Raw genomic sequence first — 18770 nt, 5'->3', positions numbered from 1 at the left:
TAAGAAACTGTTGAGGCCCCAAAACAATAATAATGGCTAGTATTTCTATAACATATCAAGGTTTGCAAAAAAAATTCTATAAATATTAACTGATTTTTATCCTCAACAGCCTTGGGAGGTAGGTAATAATTACCTATCCCCATTCTATGGATAAGAAAATAAAGGCTAATGGAAGTAAAATGACTTGTCCAGAGTCACACAGCTTAATAAATATCTGAGGCAGAATTTAGAGTCTTTCTGACTCCAGAATTTTTGTTGTTGTTTTCCACTGGCAAATAGAGACAGGTTAACTGAAATTCCAATGAGTTCTTGGCAGAAATTTACAATCCAGATTGTGGGATTTAGATAAGCCATAGTAATCTGGAATATGAGAAGCAAGAGGGACTTTGGAGACAGAAAGTGGGAGATGGACAGTACCAGGGAGCCAGAATGGTTTGAGTCAATGGGAACTTAGTACACAAATGATGGGATTTTAAAGTATTCAGAGTTAAGAGATATGAGATTGGCAGTGGGGTAGATGTGTAGAGCATGTAGAACAAGGAATGACAAAATAGCAGAGCCCACTCCAAGGCTGTATTTCTGGTTTGGATCTATTCTGAAAGGATAGAACTAGGAAGTATAATAGAACCTAGATTTTTAGAGCTAGAAGGGAACTCAGAATGCTCAATGGCATCCTTGAGAACATTTAGGTTCTCATGTCAGAAAGTCATGGAAAGAGACAAATTGGTTTAAAGCCTTGTAGGAAATTATATGACTTGAAATGTTACTATTATTTCCATATAATATATATCAGGAGAATGTTTATTATCTTCATCAAAATTAAGGCAGCAGACCATGTAGCCAAATATATAAATTTATCTTCAAAAGCCTTATATGGCACTAAGAAGTAACAACAATCTCCCAATAGGACAAGTAATTCCTTGTCGTGCCTTGATCAGGTTAGATTTCTTTTAACATTCCTGTTATTTGAAATGAATCAAGAATATTTACCCATTACCGTAAGTGCAAGTCTTGTCAAAGAAAGTGCATTTGTGCTGTCATTCTATGACTAAGACTTATTGACAGTACAAGAAGAGAAAAATAAACAAATCAATAAATTGATAGACTATCATAGTGAGATTCTGCCCTTAGGATGTGTCATGGAAAATGAGAAGAAAACCTTGACTGTCATTCAGGGGAGAATATTCTAGGGAAAATTTTAGTAGCATGAGATAACTTAGAGCATTATAGGTGGAGACCAAAAGTACCCAATAGAAAAATAGGAAAACAGTCATCAATTGGATTCCTTTCAGTTTCCTTAAATTACTAGGGAGTATATATGGCCTACAATACATTTTGGAGTTGTTGTTCAGTTGTTTTAGTTGTGTCTAACTGTACAGATGGAGAAACAGGGAAACAGGGTTAAATGACAGGGTGACACAAGTAGTAAGTGAGTCTGGATTTGAACTCAGGAAGATATCAAAGCAATAAGAAGAATAGAATATTAAATTTCCTGTTTGGAATAGAGAAGTCTTATGGAACCTAGATTTTCAGAGTTTCAGTTCCTTAGAATTCTCAGTGCATCCTTGAGAACATAGGTTATTTTATTTTCTTAAGTCAACAAAACATGTAGAAAGACAGAAACCATATTTTAAAAACCTATAATAATGGTCATAAGTTTTGTTCTATGCAGATCCTTAATTACTTGGTATTATGATTGGTATTGACTGGTAATTGTTTATTGCCAATAAAATTTTACCACATCAAATACTGAATATGTGATGTTGATGAGGTCTGAAATTATGATAAGGGAAAAGGGATGATAGAATTGGGATTTTCACAGTCAGTATAGACCTTAGATATCTAAATGTCACTTTTCAAAAGGTAACCATATTTATGTTCTCAGAGGGCCAGAGAAAAGAGACAGATTAAATGAAACCCTAACAAAGAATGATCATGACTTGAAATAGTACCTCTCTTTCCATATTATTTATATTGAGAGAGTAGCAGTTTTAATTCAACTTAGGTTTTTTTGATATCACCAAAGGTACAAGTTAATAATTCTGTACCTTATTTGTCTCTAAGAAGTAAAAATTGAATTTCTAATGTTATGTGACTGTTATTCATAATGGACTCAGATTATTTACTTACTACCATAAGTTTTTAAGTGCAAGGCATTTCAAGAGAGTCCATTTGTGCTGTCATTTTACAAGTAAGATCCCTGGACAGTGAAATAAGAGAAAACTAAACCAATAAATGTATGGAATATGATAAGACAATCTGTCTTTAGAGTATATAGTATCAGAGTTATGATCATAGGTCTCTTGGCCCAAAGAAAGTCTCAATTGGGAGGTGTCATTCAAGGGAGAATTTTCCAGATAGAATTGATCTTATACTATACTACATAATGTACTGTAGTATATAGTATAGTGTATTTATACTATGGAATATATACTCTTAGAGCTGAGAGGTCACAACAATATCATTTTAAAAACTTTTTTTCATCGATTTAATTCTGTTCAATTCTTTTATGACTTAAATTAGCTATTAGTAGATGTGAAATTAGGGAGGTAAAAGAGGCAACAGAACTTCAGAGACAGGATGAGTCATAGAACTCTCAATGTCTTCCTTGAGAATGTGAGGTTGTTTGGGGTTTGTTTTTAGTTGTCCAAAGGAGAGAGAGAGAGACAGGTTAATAGACACTCCACTGAGATCTTGAAAGAAATTTAAAATATAGACTGTGGGATCTGGATAAGCCCTAGTACTTGAATTATGAAAGGGAGGAAGTACTTTTGAGAAAAGAAAATGTGAGATATTACCATGATTTCCATATTTATATTAGGAGAGTGGAGATTGTCTGAATTAAAATTCAGGTCTCAAACTATACAGCTAAAGATATATGTTTACAATCAAGTATCTTATTTGTTTCAAGAAATTAATAGCGTCTTGAACAGGTTAGATTATTTTTTTTTATTTTTCTCAAATACTTGTACTTTTTTTTTTTTTAACATTTGTTTTTTAAAAGTTTTGAGTTCCAAATTCTGTCCCTCCTTCCATTCATCCCCTTCCTTCTCCTTGATAATGCAAGTAATTTGATATAGATCATACATGTGAAGTCATACAAAACATTTCCATATTAGCCAAAGAAAACACAGACAAAAAAAAAAGACAAAGAAAAAAGAGAGCAAAAAAAAAAAAAGTATGCTTCCATCACATTCATTCTTTGGAAGTGGATAACATTTTTTATCAAACAGCATTTGAAATTGTCTTGGATCATTGTAAAGCTCGGAATTGCTAAGTCATTCCCAGGTATACATACAATGTTGCTGTTAGTGTGTACAATGTTCTTCTAGTTTTTCTCACTTCACTTTGTGTCAGTCTTTGCAATTTTTTCTGAAACCATCCAGTTCATCATTTCTTACACAGCAGTATTCCATTACAATCATACCACAACTTGTTCATCCATTCCCAGATTCATGGGCATCTTCTCAATTTCCAATTCTTTGGCACCACTTTTCCTTTTAATTTGATTTGGGTGTAGCTCTCTCGAATGGTTGGACTCACAGCTCCACCAACAGTGCATTATTGTCCCAATTTTTCCACATTCCCTCCACCTCTTTGTCATTTTCCTTTTCTGTCCTACTAGTCAATTTGATATGTGTGAGGTGGTACCTCAGAATTGTTTTAATTTGCATTTCTCTATTCAGTAATAATTTGGAGCATTTTTTTTTCATATAACCACAGAAAGCTTTGATTTCTTCTAAAAACTGTCTCTTCATTTTCTCTGGCCATTTACCAATTGAAGAATAATAGGCATTCTTTTAAATTGATTAATTTCTCTCTGTGAGAAATTTTATCAGAGACACTTACTGTGAATTTTCTCCCCCCTCAGTTTCTGCTTTCATTCTAATCTTGTCTTCATTGATTTTGTTTATGTAAAACATTTTTAATTGAATATAATCAAAATTATGCCTTTTTCATTCCCTAATTCCATTTTTTCATTTATTCATAGATCTGACAGGTAAAGTTTTCCATGCTTCCTTAATGGTTTTATGATATCACCCTTTATTTCTAAATCATGTACACATTTTGAGCTTATCTTAGTGTACCGTATGTGTGATATCTGCTAAATTTCTTTCCAGTTTTCCCAGCAATTTTTATTAATAGTGAGTTTTTGTTCCAGAAGTTGGAGTTTATCAAACACTAGAACACTATGGTAATTTGCTATTATATATTGCATACCTAGTCTATTTCTACTCTATTTCTTAGCTAGTATCAGATTGTTTGATGATTACCACTTTGTAATACACTTTGAAATCTGGGATGCCAGGTGGGCCACCTTTCTTTACTTTTTTTTATTGATTTTCTTGATATTTTTGACCTTTTGCTCTTCCAGATGAATTTTGTTATGATTTTTTTCTAGCTCTATAAAAATTTTTGGTAGTTTTATTGGTATGGTGCTGCATAGGTAAATTAGTTTAGATAGAATAGCTATTTTTATTGTATTGGCTTGGCCTACTCATGAGAAATTCATATTTTTCCATTTGTGTTTATCTGACTTTATTTGTGTGAAAAGTGTTTTACAATTGTGTTCATATACTTCTGGGTTTGTCTTGGCAGGTAGACTCCCAAGTATTTTATATTGTCTGTAGTTATTTTAAGTAATGGAATTTCTCTTTCTATCTCTTTTTGCTGGACTTTGTTGGTTTTATGTATATATAAAATTGCTAATGGTTTGTATTAAATTCAACAGCTCCACTGAAGCTGTTAAATCATTTCAGCCAGTTTTTTTAGTTGATTTTTCTAGAATTTTCTAAATATGCCATCATTATCTGCAGAGTGATAGTTTTGTTTCCTTATTATTTAGTCTAATTCCTTCAATTTCTTTTTCTTCTCTTATTACCATAACTAGCATTTCTATTTATTTATTTAATATTTTTCCCAGTTATAGTCAAAATAAAAAAAATTGTATTTGTTTTTAAAATTTTTGAATTCTAGGTTCTCTCCCTTATCCCCACCCACAATTAAGAAACTACTTGTAAAGTTATACAAAACATTTCCATAAAAATCAAGTTGTGGGGGGGAAAAACATAGATATCTCACCCTAATGAAATAAAAATCCTCAAGAAAAATTGTTAGAGAGAGAGGGGGAGAGAGAGAGAGAGAGAGAGAGAGAGAGAGAGAGAATGCTTCATTCTATATTCAGACACAATCAGTTCCCTCTCTGAGAATGGATAGGATTTTTCATCATAAGTCCTTCTGAATAGTCTTAGATGATTATACTAATGAGAATAGCAAAGCCATTCACAACTGGTCATCCTGGACATTGCTATTACTTTGTATACATACAATTCATTTTGCTTGTGTTTATGGAGAACTTTCCAGGTTTTTTTTTTCCTTAAGAGTATCCTCCTCACCATATAGCTAGCATTTCTAGGACAATAATGAATAATAGTAGTGATGATGCATATCCTTGCTTCACCCATGATCTTATTAGCAAAATTTCTAGATTATCTTCATTATAGATAATATTTGCTTATGATTTTCATAGATACTACTCATCATTTTAAGGAAAACTCCATTTATTCCTATTTTTTCTAGTGTTTTAATTGCAATGAGTGTTGTTTTATCAAAAGTTTTTTTGCATCTATTGAAATATGATTTTTGTTGGTTTTGTTATTGACATGGTCAGTTATGTTGATAGTTGTCTTAATCTTGAACTGCTTCTGCATTCCTGGTATAAATTCTACCTGATCATAATATATGTATGAGCTTTATGATATATTACTGTAATCTCCTTGCAAGTATTGTATTTAAAATTTTTACATCAGTATTCATTAGGGAAATTGTCTATCTTTTTTCTGTTTTTGCCTTTCCTGGTTTAGGTATCAGCTCATATCTGTGTCATAAAAACAATTTGACAGGACTTCTTTGGCCATTTTTCCAAATTATTTATATAGTATTGGAAATAATTGTACTTTAAATGTTTGGTAGAATTCATGTGTGAATCCATCTGGTCCTGGTGATTTTTCTTAGGGAGATCTTTGATGGCTTGTTCAATTTCTTTTTCTAAAACAAAGTTATTTAAATATTCTATTTTCTCTTCTCTTACTCTGAGCGATATATATTTTTGTAAATATTCATCCATTTCATTTAGATTATTTAGATTTATTGACATGTAATGGAGCAAAATAGCTCCTAATAATTCCTTTAATTTCCTTTTCATTGATAATGAATTCATCCTTTTCATTTTTGATACTGGTAATTTTGTTTTCTTCTTACTTATTTTAAACCAAATTAATATTTTATCTATTTTATAGTTTTTCATAAAACCAACACTTTTATTTATTAATTCAATGTGAGGTTTTTTTACATCCAATTTTCTTAATCTTTAATTTTAATTTTTTTTAAGATTTCCAATTTGATGTTTAATTAAGGATTTTTAAGTTGTTCTTTTTTCTAGTTTTTTGTTCATTGTATGCCTAGTCAGATTGGGTTGCTAATGATATGCCTGTTTGGGGAGTGGATCCAGATTATTTACTCACTACCATAATTTTATAGTTATATAAAGCATTTCAAGAGTGGCCTGGTCTGTCACTTTAAGATAAGAGTGATGGATAGGTAGTGCAACAAAAGAAAAAATAACAAATAAATAAATGGTTAGAATATCATAGTCATGTGTTCCTTAAAAATAATGTGTCAGAACTGAGGGTCCTTAGCACATTAGAAAAGCTTGGTTGGAAGGTTCCATTCATGGGAGAATACAAAATATTAGAACCGAGAGGATAGAACTGCATGATATAAAAATGACAAAATAGAAAAAGGTCATCAATTTGAATCCTTGCAGATCCTTAATTACTTCTTTTGATAATTACTAAGATTTATGCTTGAATGTCTCATCTCAAAAGGGTCTGAGATTAGAGAAGTAAGAGGGGGCATATATTTTAGATTTTCACAGGCAATATGAGTTATCAAACCCTCCATATCATCCTTTAGAAGATGGGCCAAAGGTATACATTTTTCATCAGGGCCTTGTATTTTCAGGTCACCAGGGCATGAAGAAAGACTGGTTAAATGATACTCGAGTAACAAAAGCTATTTATGGCTTGAAATGTTACTTCTGTTGCCACATAGTTTATATCAAGAGAGAGGTTATTGTCTGAACTAAAACTCAGATCCTGAACCACATGGCCAAAGATAGTTGTTTATCATTAAGTGTTTTATACAGCTACAAGTAACAATCCACAAAGAGAACATGATTTCTTTTGGTGCCATGATTAAGTAAGGCTGTTATTGATATTCTTGTAATTGGTAATGGGTGGAGAATATTGATTCACTACCATAAAATATTAGATATAAAACATTTCAGAGAGACCATTTGTAATGTCCCTTTAAAGCTATGACCTATGGACAGTGCGATAAAAAAAAAAAATAAACCACTAAATGGATATAATATCACAGAATTAGAATATTTTGATTCAGAGCTAAGGAGATCCCATAGCACATAGAAAATCTTGACTGGGAGGTGCCATTCAAGAGAGAGTATTCTAGTTATAATTGAGTCTAGAGTATAGACTGTGAGTTAGGAAGAAAGAAATGCAAAATATTAAAAAAGAAAACAAAAAACTGGTCATTAAATTGATTTCTTGCTGACTACTTAATACCAGCAATGACTATGGACATTTATTGCCTAAAATAACTTTTGAAAAACAATACATTTAAAAGGAAGCATATAGAATATTGAATGTCTGATCTCAGAGGGAAATGATAGAATATCATAGAAGGGTCTGCTCTTAATTAGGGATGCTGCTGCTTAGATTTTCAGAGACACAGAATATAGAACTCTCCTTTCAGTCCTTAAGAAATAAGAATTATTTTATAGTTTCAGGGCCCCAGGGCATGGAAACAGGTTAAATGAAATCTTGTAACAATGGATAGTTTTGTCCCGAAATGCTCTTATTTTCATATAATTTACTAAGGAGAGTGGTGATTATCTGAATCAAAATTCAAGTCTGAGTGGAAAATGTAAGTTTAACATGTAGAGTCTTATATGACTCCCAGAATTTTTTAAAAAAAAACCTTTTGACAAGACAAATAATTCATTTTAGTGCCTTGAACAGGGAAGACTGCTATAGCTATTCCTGTTAGGAGTGGATAGAGAGTATTTATTGGCCATAGTAGCTTTTGAAGAACAGCGAATTTAAAAACGAGTTAATACATTGCTAAATATCTGATGTTGAAAGAGTCTAAAATTACAGAGAGGACATAGCCATAGAATAAAATTGTCCGAACCAATGAGAACTTAGTACATAGACTATTGGAACTGATAATGGCCTTATGTGTCTCCAGTGCCCCAACAAAACAAGTGATTCCTTGTAGTTCCCTGATCATATTCCTCTTATTCAGAATATATATACAGAATATTTACTCGCTACCATAAGGTTTAAGTACAAGACATTTTATAGAAATATCACTTGTCCTATCACTTTATGACTAAGATGCATGGACAATGCAATAAGGAAAAAATAAACCAATAAATGGCTAGAATATCATAGGCATCTGCTCTTAGAACATATAATCTCAGACCTATGAGGATTCTTAGCATACAGAAAATCTTTTCAGGGAGATGTCACACTTAAGGGAAAACAATCCAAGTAGAAGACAGCTTAGAGTACAGACTATTTCAAAATAGAACAGGAAAACTGTACCTCATACAAATAAAAAAGAACACAAAAAGATGTTTATTAATTTTATTCCAACCAGATCCTTCATTACTCAATGCCACTATTGGTAATGACTACAAAATAACTATTGCTTACAATAATTTTAAAAGAATAATTCTTTAAAGGGAGTACAGAGAATGCTAAGTACTTAGTGTAAGAGTGAGCAAACCAAGAGAACATTGTACACAACAACAACAACATTATGTAATGATTAACTATGGTAAATTTGCTTCTTTTCAACAATGAGGTGATTCAAGTCAATTACAATAGACTTGTGATAGAGGGAGCCATCTGCATCCAGAAAGAAGAATATGGGTACTGAATGTGAATCACAACATAGTATTTTCACCTTTTTTGTTGTTGTTTGCTTGCTTTTTTTCTTTCTCATTTTTTTCCCTTTTTGATCTGGTTTTTCTTGTGCAGCATGATAAATGTGGAAATATGTTTAAAAGAATTGCACATGTTTAGCTTATATTCGATTACTTGCTGTCTAAAGGAGGGGGTTGGGTGGAAGGGAGGAAGGGAGAAAAATTTGAAACTCCAGGTTTTACAAGGGTGAATGTTGAGAACTATTTTTGCATGTATTTTAAAAATAAAAAGCTATTAATAAAAAAGTGCTCTCAAATTAGAAGGTTAGAGAGGTGATAGAACTTAGGTTTTCTTTGAGAAGCTAGGGGGTTTTTGTTAATAGGTGGCCAAGAAATAGCAAAAGTCAGACTACTTAAGATCTTTAAAGTAACTTGAAGTCTAGGCTGAATGATCTGGATGAACTTTAGAACCTGGAATATAAGAGGTAGGAAAGAGTTTTAAAACACAGCAAGTAGAAGAAAGACATATATACCTAAAACAATTGTATGAACTAGTGGGACCTTAATATATAGTCACTGGGACCTGAGAGTAACCATAAGAAATAGAATGTGATATCTGGGTGGCCAGGACAAGTGAGATCTAAGACAAGAGTAGGAAAGTCTATTATTGAATGTTAAATTTCTGGTTTTGGAAATGTTCTGAAAGAAGATAGAAGTTGTTATAGAATCTAGATTTCTGACTGGAAGGAGTAGAACTCTCAATGACATTATTGAGAACATGGTTTTCTTTATGTTCTCAGGCCATCAAGGCATGAAAACAGGATAATTGAAGCACTACTAAGAAAGGGTAGTTGTGGCTCAAAATGCTACCTTTATAACCAGATATTTTATATCAGGAGAGAGGAGATTGTTGTACTTAAAAAACCCCAGGGTCCAAACTACCAGCCAAAGGTATGTTTATAATCAAGTACCATATATGGCTTGAGTAAGTAAAAACAGTCACCCTCAAAAAAATAATTCCTTTTAGTGCCCTGATCAATTGAGACTGCTACTGATATTCCTCTTATTTGGAATAAATGGAGAAGATTTATTCCCTACTATAACATTTTAAGTACAAGTCATGTCAAAGAAAAACCATTTGTGTTGTCACTTTACAAGTAAGACTTAGGGGCAGAGCAAAACATGAAAAATAAAAGCACTAAATGGATAGACTATCACAGAAGGATCTGCTCTTAGAAGAGAATGTATCAGAGCTGGGAGGGTCTTTATCACATACAAAGTCTTGGGAGGCACAATTCATGAGAGAATTTTCCTGGAAGAAGAAAGCTTAGAGTACAGAATATTAAAGCTAGGGGAAGAGGGAGAGAACCACACATATTATCAAAAAAGAAAAACAAAAGAAAAAGGTCATCAATTTTATTCTTTGCAAATGCTCTATTACTAAAGATTGATATTAGTGATGACTAAGAGTATTTATTGCTTACAATTGCGTTTACAGAGCAATATATTTAAAAGGGAGCACATAGAATGCTCAATATCTTCTCTTATATGGGTCTGAAATTAGAGATGTAAAAGGAGTGATTGATCTTTGATTTTTCAGTGGCATTGTGGGCCACAGAATTATTTGTGTTATCTTGAGAAGATGGGCTAGTTTTATGTTTTCAGGGCACCAGAGCAGGCATAAAGAGGTTAAAGGAATCCCAGAAACAAAGGATAATTATAATTTGAAATGTTATCTTTATTCTCATATAGTTTATATCATCAAAAGAGCAAAGAATTGTCTAAGGTCTTAGACCAAAGAGCTAAATGTATACATTTCTCATTCAGGACCTTATATGGGTTCAAGTAAGAACCCCCCAACAAGACATGGGATTTCTTGCAGTGCCCTGATCAGTTAAAATTGTTATTGATATTCCCATTATTGGGAATAGAGGGAAGAGTATTGATTCACGTACCATTAAATAGTACAAGGAATTTCAAAGAGAGACTATTTGAGCTGTGATTTTGTTATCAAGACTTATGGGCCATGAATTAAGAGAAAAATAAACTAATAAATGAATAAGAGAGTCGAAAATAATGTGTCAGAGCTCTTAAAGGTCCTTATGTAACACAGAAAATCTTAACTAGGAGGTATTATTCAAAAACAGAGCTGGGAGAGCACAGACAGCTTCATTATATAAATATAGGGGAAAATAGGGTCCTCATTTTGATTCCTTTAAGTTCTTCAGACTGTTTTTGGTATTGACTAGAGAATATGTATTAACCATAATAATTTTTGAAGAACAATGCATTTAAAAGAGAGCACATAGAATGCTGTGTCATATAAGAAGGGTCTTAAATTAGAGAAGTAAGAGGGTAAATAGAACTTAGGTTTTGACAGTCAGCACAGATCAAGGGAATCTCAATGTCATCCTGGCGAAGATGTGTTTTGTTTTTGTTTGTTTTTAATGCTTTCAGTGGGGCAAGGAATAGAGAGACACAGTCTAATTGAAACTCCATTAAATCATGGAAGAAATTTAGAATCCAGACTGTCTGATTGTGATGAGTCCTAGAACCTGAAATAGGAGAGATCAGAAGGAATCTTTTAAAATGAAATGGGGAGAACAGAGCCATAGAACAAAATAGTCTAAGACAATAAGATCTTAGTACCTAGATTATGGGATCTGAGAGAAGCATAGAAGAAAGAACTCCTGAAACACAGTGCATGAGAGCCCATTGTTCTGAAAGTACAGACCTAAAAGGTGAACCTTGATTCTCAGATCTGGAAAGGGGCCTTAGCATACTCAATAGCGTCTTTGAGAACCTGGATTTCTCTGTGTTCTCAGAGCACCAAGGTATGGTTAATTGAAACCTTAAAAAAGAAAAAATATTTGTAACTTGAATTGGTTTCTTTATTTCTACATAATCGTAATCAGGAGAATATTGCCTCCCTGCATAAACTCAGATTGCAGAACAAAGAACTACAGGTATAAGCTTACAATCTAGTTCATTATATGGCTCCAAGAACTAAAAGTGATCTCCTGATAAGACCAGTCATCCCCTGTACTGCTCTGCTCGCATATTATTGCTATTCATATTCCTGTTATTGTGAATGGATGGAGAATATTTACTCACTATCATAAAGATTAACAAAGAGAGACTGGGCTGTCATTTTATGACTAAGTTCCATGGGCAGGGCAATAAATGTTAAATGAACAAACCTATAAATGGATAAAATATGAAAATTTTGCCCTTGGCTAAGAGGTCTTTTGCACATAGAAAGGCTTGACTGGAAGGTGCCATTTAAGGGAGAATTTTTCAGGTAGAAGAGAGAGTAAAGTATACTCTGTTACAGCTTGAAAGGAAGAACTATACTATATTAAAAAAAAAAGAAAAACAGAAAATTGATTATCAATTTGATTCCTTGCAGATCTTTGATTTCTTAAAAATGCTATTGGTATTGACTAGGGAACATTAATTATTCACAATAACTTTGAAGTATAGAACATTGAAAAGAGAATATGTGGAATAGTGATTGACCTCAGAACAGTCTGAAATTAGAGAGGAAGGAGAGGTGATAAGACATCTTCGGAGTTAGTACAGCCAATATAAATCTCATTGTCATCCTTGAGAAAATGAAAAGTTTTATGCTCCCAGTAGGTCAAGGAATAGAGAAAGTATAGTTAATTTAAACTCCACTAAGAACATGGAAGAAATTTAGAATCCTGACTGTGTGATTGCAGTGAGCCCTAAAACCTAGAATATGAGAAGCAGGAGGGTCTTGAGAAGACAGAAGGTAGCAGAATTTCAGCCATAGAACAAAAATAGGATGAGGCAAATGGGATCTTATTAAGTAGATTCTGAGATCTGTGAGTATCCAAAAAGGAGGAAATGTGAGAGCTGGAAGGGCACATAGAACAATGGGTGTCAGAAGAGGAGAGCACACAGAAAGTGGTATTTCAGGTTTGGAATTGTTCTGTGAGAACAGAGCTAGAATGTTTAATAGAAACTTTTTCAAAGCAAAAGGGACCTTGGAACTCTCATTTTCATCTTTGATAATAACTTTTTTAAGTTGTCAGGACACCAAGGCATGGGGTGAGACAGGTTAATTGATCTTTTAGTACTGAAATTGGTATATTTAGTTGTGTATATATAGTTATAGGGAACTATAATTTATATTATGAGAGTGATGATTTGTCTGATTTAAAACTCAGGTCTCAGACCATAGAGCCAAATATATAAGTTTACAATTGAGTAGCTTATTTAGTTCCCAGAAATAAACACAGTTCCTGACAAGACATGTGATTGTAGTTCCAAGATCAGATAAGACTTCTTTTGATATTCCTGTTATTTGAAAAGGTTGGAGAATGTTTACTCACTACTATGAGGTTTTAAGTACAAGGCATTTCAGAGATTTGTGCTGTTACTTTGTGATTAAGGGCATGTGCAATAAGAGAATTTTTTTTTAGAAAAAGATAAATGAATAGAATATCATGGGAGTGTTTGCCCTCAGAACATATAAAGTCTAGGATAAGGAGCCTTAGTACAAAGAAAGGATTATTTGGGAGGTGATATTCAAGGGATTATTTTCCAGGGAAAAGAGAGCTTAAAATAGAGACTTTTAGAGGTGGTAAGGCACAATTTAAAAAACACAAATATAAAAAGATGGTCATGAATTTGATTCCATGCATATCCTTATTTATTCACTACTGCTGTTGGCAACAATTGAAGAGTATTTATTGCCCACAGTAACTTTTGAGTGCAGTACTTTTAAAAGGGAACACATTGACTGCTGAATGTCTGATATAAGAGGTGTCTGAAATTACAGAGGTAAGGACAATAGAATTTAGATTTTCAGAGCCAACATGAGCCATAGAAATCTCAATGTCATTCTTGATAAGATGAATTTTTAATATACTCAAGGAGCCATATATATAATTCAAGGTAGAGCTGGACAAAATTCAGAGGGCCGACTTTGGGATCTGGATTAATCCTAATTATGGAATATCAATTATTTGGAGAGGCTTTGGGGAAAAAAAAGTTGAAAGGACAGAATGAAGCATAAAAAATAGTTGGAGCCAGTGGATCTAAGTATAAAAAACATGGGTCATGAGAATAGCCAGAGGAGAAAATGTTCTCACATTGTAAAGGTATGAAGAACAAAGGATATCAGGGAAGGGAGCACATAGAATGTGGAATTTCTGGTGTGAGAGAGTTTCACAAGCACAGAACTATAAGGTACTATAGAACCTATATTTTCTGACCTGGAAGTTGCCTTTAGAATTCTCAATGGCATCTTTCAGAAGATGGATATTTTTATGTTCTCAGGACACCAAAGCATGTAAAGATGTAATTTCTATCAGGAGAGTAGTAATTGAATTAAAACTTTGGTCCCCAATCACACAGCCAAAGGTATAAGTTTATAATCAAGTATTATATGTACCGTTAAGGAATAAAAACTATTCCTCAAGACGAGTGATTCCTTGTAGTGTGATGCTGATCAAGTTAGACATCTATTGATATTCCTTAAATTAAAATACCTTAGTGTTTTAAGTACAAGCCTTTTCAAAAGAGGCCATTTCTACTGTCATTTTATTACTAAGACTTAAATGGGCTGTAAGAGAAAATAAATGGCATTTAGAAATTAATATGTCAGAGATATAAGATTCTTCAGCACATAGAAAGGCTTGGTTGGAAGGTGTTATCCCTTAGAAAATTTTCCAAATATAAGAGAGTTTGGAGTATAAAGTATTAGAGCTGGTAGTTCAGAACTATACAATATTAAAAAGAACAAGAAAAATGATCATCAATTTAATTCCTTGCTGATCCTTGATTGTTCAGCACTGCTTTTGGTAATGAATAGGGGTCGTTACTGTCCACAATAACTTTTGAAGTATGATACATTTACAATGGAGCGCCTGGAATGCTAAATGTCTGATCTCACAGAGGTGTGAAATTTGAGGAAAGAGAAGGGATAAAACTTAGATTTTCAGAGGCATTGTGGGCCATAGAACATTATGTCATCCTTTATAAAAATGAGTTATTTCCTACTTGAAGGTCAAGTAAGAAAATTATTTGTGGCTGGAAATGCTACCATTAGTTCTATATATAGTATATACCAGGAGAGTATAATTGTCTGAATTAAAATTCAGGTACTAGATCACACAATCAAAAATAGAAGTCTGTCATTGAGATTCTTATATAACTTTAAAAAGTAAAAACAATCCACCAACACAAGTCACTCTTTGTATTGATCACATATTCCTTTTATTCAGAATGGAACAAGAGTATAGACTGAGTACTAGGTACTTACTCTTTGAAACAAAGAAAGACCAGTTGTGCTATTGCCTTATAAGGAAGACCCACAGGCAGTGCAATAAGAGAAAAAGAAATAAACTGATGAATGTACAACATAGGAGGGTCTGCTTTTAGAACATATAGCATCCAAGCACATAGAAAAGCTTGATTGGGTTGTCATTCAAGGGAGAATTTTTCAGGTATAAATAAGAGCCTAGAGTAAAGACTGTTAGATTTGTCAGGGGAGAACTACATGATATAAAAATAAGAAAAGAATCCTTGGGGCAACTAGGCGGCACAGTGGATAGAGCACCAGCCCTGAAGTCAGGAGCACCTGAGTTCAAATCTGGTCTCAGACACTTAACACTTCCTAGCTGTGTGACCTGGGGCAAGTCACTTAACCCCTTTTGCCTCAGCAAATAAACAAACAAATAAATAAATAAGAAAAAAAAATCCTCTTCTCTACCTCCCACCCCACAGTGGTCATCATTTTGCTTCTTTCAGTTCCTTCATTACTTAAGATTATTATTAATGGCTCAAGAAAGACTGCAGGATCTAGATGAACCTTAGAACTTAGAATATGAAAGGTAGGAGGGAGTTTCAAAGTGTGGGAGAAAGCTTTGGCCATAGAAGAAATATAGTTTGGGCCAGTGTGGCCTTAATATGTAGAATAGGCATTCTTAGAGTAGCCATAGAAAAGAGAATGTTAGAATTGGGAGGGCATCTACAACTAGGGATTTTAGAGCAAGAAAACACAAAGAATATTGAATTTCTTGTTTGGAACTGTTCAGAAAGAACACAGCTAAAAGGTGAGAGAAGCTAGATTTTCAGAGCTGGAAAGGGCCTTAGAATTTTCAGTGACATTCTTGAAAATATGTATTATTTCATCTTCTCAAATGGAAAAGACATGAAAAGGTATAGGTTAACTGAAATCCTTGGTTAAAATGATATTTGTGACTAGAAATGCTACCTTTATTTCCACACAATATATATAGAGAGAGTGATAATTTTCTAAATTAAAACTCAGGTACCAGACCACACAGATTTACAAATTTATTATCAAGGGCCTTCTATATTTCTAAAAAATAAAAACAATCTGCTAATACAAATGATTCCTTATAGTGCCCTTAAGTGTTGGACTTAAAATTGATATTTCTATGACTGGAAATGGATGAAAAATATTTAAGGTACACCATAAAGCATCAATGATTGGGGAACTTCAAACTAAGACTATGTCGCTTTATGACTAAGTCCCATGGTCAGTGCAGTAAAAGAAAAATAATCAAATCAATAAATGGATAAAATAACATAGAATGGTTTGCCCTTAGAACATATAGTGTCAGAACTATGAAGTTGTTTAGCACATAGAAAGGCTGGACATTTGGAGGTGCCATTCAAGGCAGAATATTTCAGGTAGAACAGAGATTGCATACCATTAGAGCTGAGAGGCCAGAACTGCACCATGTAAAACTAGAAAAAAAAAATCGATCATCAATCTGAACCTTGTGGATCCTTGATTATTTCATACGATATTGATGATGACTAGGGAGTAGTTACCACTAATAACCATTGAAGTACATTGCTTTTAAAAGAGTATATACATTATGTATGCTAACTGCACGATATAGGAGTCTTACAGAGGTAAGAGGGACTATAGAATGTTGATTTTCAGAGCTAACATGATAGAACCTCTATTTTCAGAACCTGTATTTGTTGTTGTTCAGTCATTTCTATTGTGTTCAACTCTTTGTGGCCCTATTTGGGGTTTTCTTGGTGGAGATACTGGAGTAGTTTGCCATTTCCTTCTTCAATTCATTTTACAGATGAGGAAATTGAGGCATTCAAGTGACTTGCACAAGTTCACACTATTTGAGGTCAAATTTTCACACAGGAAGCTGGGTCTTACTTAATTCCTTGACTGATACACTATTTACTGCAGTGCCACCTAGCTCCCTATATAGCTAGAACTAATATTTTTCAGAGCTGGAAGATGCCTTAGAACTTTAAAGTAACTTAAACTTTAGAAGATGGATTTCTTATGTTTTTAGGTCACTAAAGCATGGAGAGAGACAGGTTAATTGAAACTCTAGGAGCAAAAGATATTTATGGCTTGAAATGCTACCTTTATTACCTGATAATTTCTACAAGGAGGGGGAAGCTAGATGGTGTAGTGAATAGAACACTCATCCTGGAGTCAGGAGATCCTAAGTTCAAATCTGGCCTCAGATATTTAACCCTTTCTAACCGTGGGACCCTGAACAAGCCACTTAACCCTAATTGCCTCGCAAAAAAGAAAAAATTTATATAAGGACAGTGGTAATCGTTTGAATTAAAATTCAGGTCTCCAAACATAAAATAGCCAAACGTATAAGTCTATAACCTATTACCTTATATGCCTCCAAGAAATAAAAACAATTCCCCAAGATAAATAATTCCTAGAAACATAATGATCAGGTTAGACTTTTATTCATATCCCTGGTATTGGGAATTAATTAGTAGTACTCATTACCATAAGGTTTCAAGTCCAAGGAATGCCAAAGTGAAGCCATTTATACTGTTACTTTGCTACGATAGGCAATGCAGTAAGAAAAAAAAGTAATTAAATTGATAAATGGATAGAATATGAAAGTATTCTCTTTTCTCCAGTTAGAACTAGAAAAAAATTAGAGGATAAACTATTGGATCTAGATGAGCTCTAAACCTGAGCTATCAAAGTTAGAAGGGACTTTGGAAGAAAAAAGTTGTGAGATGGACAGAGCCAGTGAATGAAAAATAGTGTGAGCCAGAAGGCAGCAATATATAGAACATAGATCATGAGACTAGCCAGAAAGGAGAAAAAGTGAGATCCAGGAGGGTACCTAAAACAAAGAATATCAGTGACAGATAAGACTGCTCTCAATATCCTGTTATTGGGAAGTAATTGATAGTATTTATTCACTATCATAACTTAACATGTGGGCAATTCAGTAAAGGAAAAGTAACCTATGAAATGGATAGAATTCATAGGAGTGTTTACCTTTAAAACAAACTATGTCAGAACTAGGACAATCCTTAGCACATAGGTAGTCTGAAATAGGAGGTGCTATTCATGGGAGAATATTCCAGGGAAATACTGAATCAGGGCTACCCAATCATGATGAGTTGTAGAACCTAGAACGAGAAATGGGAGAGACTTTAGAACATAGAAAGTGATAGCTGGACAGACCCATAGAACCAAAAGTATTCTGAGCCAGTAGGACCTTACTAGTAAGAGTGTGGAACTTGAGAGTTGCCATAGAGAAGAGAACATGAGAGCTGGAAGGGCATTTAGAATAAGTAGTGTCAGAGCTAGAGGGCACACAGACCATGGAATTTCTGGTATGAATGGCTTTCGTAAGAACAGAGCTAGAAGGTGTGATAGAACCTAGGTTAATAATCTAGAGTTAGTAAGTCTTATACCAAAACATAGAGAGGGACAGGGGTATTTAAAACCCTACTTCCAAAT

At 33.5% G+C, this 18770-nt stretch overlaps 1 long non-coding RNA gene across 13 annotated transcripts in view; it reads left to right on the top strand.

Annotated features, from left to right (window-relative positions):
* LOC127542582 (uncharacterized) overlaps window positions 1-18770 on the top strand; it is an 83627-nt gene that overhangs the window by 36893 nt on the left and 27964 nt on the right. For all 13 annotated transcript variants that reach the window (XR_007948737.1, XR_007948738.1, XR_007948739.1 and 10 more), the window contains one exon: window positions 9811-18770. This exon is cut by the window's right edge and continues 27964 nt beyond it. This is a non-coding gene — a long non-coding RNA (uncharacterized LOC127542582). The remainder of the gene's footprint in view (window positions 1-9810) is intronic.

Source organism: Antechinus flavipes, chromosome X (assembly GCF_016432865.1).
Source record: "Antechinus flavipes isolate AdamAnt ecotype Samford, QLD, Australia chromosome X, AdamAnt_v2, whole genome shotgun sequence".
Taxonomy (NCBI): Eukaryota; Metazoa; Chordata; class Mammalia; order Dasyuromorphia; family Dasyuridae; genus Antechinus; species Antechinus flavipes.
Note: the sequence above shows the minus strand (reverse complement) of the source record. Positions and strands in the feature narration are given on the sequence as shown.